This window comes from Condylura cristata, unplaced genomic scaffold, assembly GCF_000260355.1.
Source record: "Condylura cristata isolate star-nosed mole 26May11 unplaced genomic scaffold, ConCri1.0 scaffold00068, whole genome shotgun sequence".
NCBI classification, from domain to species: domain Eukaryota; kingdom Metazoa; phylum Chordata; class Mammalia; order Eulipotyphla; family Talpidae; genus Condylura; species Condylura cristata.
In genome coordinates this window covers 359,793-362,591 of record NW_004567169.1, presented here as the reverse complement: position 1 = coordinate 362,591, position 2,799 = coordinate 359,793, and positions in this window count along the sequence as shown.

The following is a 2,799-nucleotide window of genomic DNA, read 5'->3' as shown; positions in this document are numbered from 1 at the left end:
GCCCCGGGTGGGGCTGAGAAGAGCTGCTTGGGGTCCTGCAGAGCGGGCAGCCCCCCACCCCGGGCTGTGTCCCACCGCCCGGAGACGGGATCTGGGAATCAAACTTGGGTTGCACAGGGCTGCCCCAGGCCCCGAGTCCGGGGATCTGCCCCCACCCCGCAGGCTCCTTGGTCACCCCTGGACCAGGTCCCTGCTGACCCGGGATGGGGGCACGTCCCCCTTCAGAGTCCCGAGCAGGTGACAGGCACGAGAGACCCAGCTTCTGCTTCCAGGAGGGACCCAGGAGATCGGGGCGGGGTGCGGGGGCCACGGGGGGCCTGGCCCTGAGGGCCGGGAGCTGGGCAATGGGCAGAAGCCCCGGCCTCGGCCACAGCCACGCCCACCCTCCGCCCCACCCGGCTGGCCTGGCCTGGGCACTTGCCTCTGAGCGTGCGGAGCGCGCTTGACTTCAGAGCCCCGAGGCCAAGGCTGCAGTCCCTGTGGCCAGGCGGACCGTGACTTGGCCCACCCCATGCCCACACTTACCCACACAGGCAGCAGCCCGTGCCCTGGGGCCCTGTGGGGACACAGCAGGGGGGGTGGTCCAGCCCAGCAGCCACACGGTTCTCTGCTGTCCCCTGGGGCTGGAGGAGCTGCCTCATGCCCCACAGTGACCCCTCTGACTCACACGTGCCGGGCTGCACTTGCAGGCACATCTGGGTGGGGCCGTTGGATCAGGCTCCCCTGACCCGTGGGGGGCGGCACCCCCCTCGGACAGACACACCTCCCACCTTCCGCAGGCCTCTGACACCAGCCGGTTTTCATCTTGAATATCCCATTGAACGAAGTTTCATTTGTTGTACGTAGAGCTGGGTGCCAGCCCCAGCTGCGGGGGCGAGAGGACGCCCCAGAGTGGGGGGCAGAGCAGACCCACAGGGCAGTGCGGGTAGGAGGGGTCAGCTGCGCCCTGGGGTCCCTCCCCCGCCAGGATGGACTTGGGCTGCCGGCGCTGGCTGGGATGGCTGGTTGTCTACATCAGCTTGAGGGACCTTCAACCGCCCAGGTGTTCGGCCAAAGGTCACTCTGGTCTCTGTGCAGGGCCAGCAGTGCAGCCGCCCTTGGGGGTCAGGCTGGACGGGCAGGTAGGCGTGTGTGCACAGCCTCACGCAGGTGAACCAGACGCCCACGCTCTGGGTGCTAAAACCACCTTCGGGTACCCTGGGCCCCCGCCGGCACCCTCCCACTGGCGCTTCAAGGGGCATGTCCACACCCCGCCCTGCTGCGGCCACCTGCGGGCTGGGCCCCGAGAGAGAGTCTGCGCTCTGCATCAGAGCTCTCTTACCCCGCTGTCCCGGCCAGCGCGGCCTGAGTCCGCCCCGCCCCAGCCCCGTGTCCGGCAGGGCGGGGACACGCGGCCCCACTGCCTGGGCAGCGCCCTCCGCACCCCGCCTCTGCCCTGGCTTGGGGCCCCTGCGCACCGTGGCTGCGGCGCAACTGCCTGGCAGAGCCCCCACGGGGGTCAGTGCCCCCAGCCTGCCAGCAACCCCGCAATAGGGGCCCTGGGGGCAGGTGGGGCTCCCTCAATATGCGCCCACAAAGTGAGACACCAGAGCGCTGCTCCTGGAAACCAATGTATTGACCGAAAGGGGCGGGTGAGGGCAGGCGGTGGGCGAGGAGGGAAACGCCGGCGCGCTGGTGAGGCTTTGGCAGTCAAGTGTCCAGCTGGCCCTTTATCAAATGTAGAGTGTGGGCGAGAGCTGCCCCCACTGGGTGCCAGGGTCCCTTGGCCCTTCCAGCCTGGAGGGCGGCTTCTCCAGGCAGGGCTCGGCAGGGCAGGGCAGGGCTGAGCTGGGCGGGGCTGGGCCCCTCCTTGGCGGGGGGCGGGGGGCGTCGGGGTTCACCTCTGTACTCAGGACAGCCAGAGCCAGCTGGTCTAGGCAGTGGACCCCAGGCCCCTGGCGGGAAGAAAGTGGCCTCGGGCGCTCTGGGGGCAGCGGAAGGGGAGGCAGGGGCGGCACAAGGTGGCCCTGGTGCAGGGAGCGCCCGGTGGGGCGCCACGGAGCCGGGCTGGGCACAGCTGTGGGCGCTGCGGGACCGTGTGGTCCAGTCAGAGACGCCCAGCTGACCCTGCACACGAGAGTGCAGAGCAGCACGGCCAGCCTGGCCGACACCTCGTCATTCGGCCTGCTGGGCCCAGGCCCTGGGGGAGCAGCTTGGCACGGCCACAAGGGAGGGTCCAGCTTCACCTTGCCCGGGACGGTCTTCTTGATGGCTGCTTGAGAGACCTTCTCCTGGTCAGCCACGGATGGCCACGGCTCCCTGCGGGGCAGTGAGGACAGCTGGCTGCAGAGCTCTGCCCTCCGGAGCCCAAGTGCCCAGCGCAGGCACAGGGGCAGCCACGGCGCCCAGCGCCTCTGCCACCTTGGGCCTGGGCCCCCAGGAGCGGCGGTCAGGCAGCCCTCGCCCTGCCCCCAAGGGCCCTGGTGGGGGGTGAGGGGCACAGGCGCACTCGGGTGCAGGAGGCCTGCACGGGGTTGATGAGCAGCGCGTGGACCCTGGCGCCGCCCGGACAGCAGACGGCGTCCCTGAGCTGGCCCGGGTGCTGCTCCAAGTCCAGCAGTGCCCTGGCGGCCCTGCGGCAGGAGGGGCGCTGTGGGCCCGGGGCTCCGCCTGCCTCGACCGGCCTGGCGAGGGGCCCCAGAGGGTCCGGAGACACCGACCAGCAGGCGCCCCCGGCGCCTCGGAAGCCCCATCTCCACGCCGCCGTCCGCCAGGGCGTCCAGGGAGCGGAGGCCTGTGGGGCCAGGGCCGCCGAGCGCC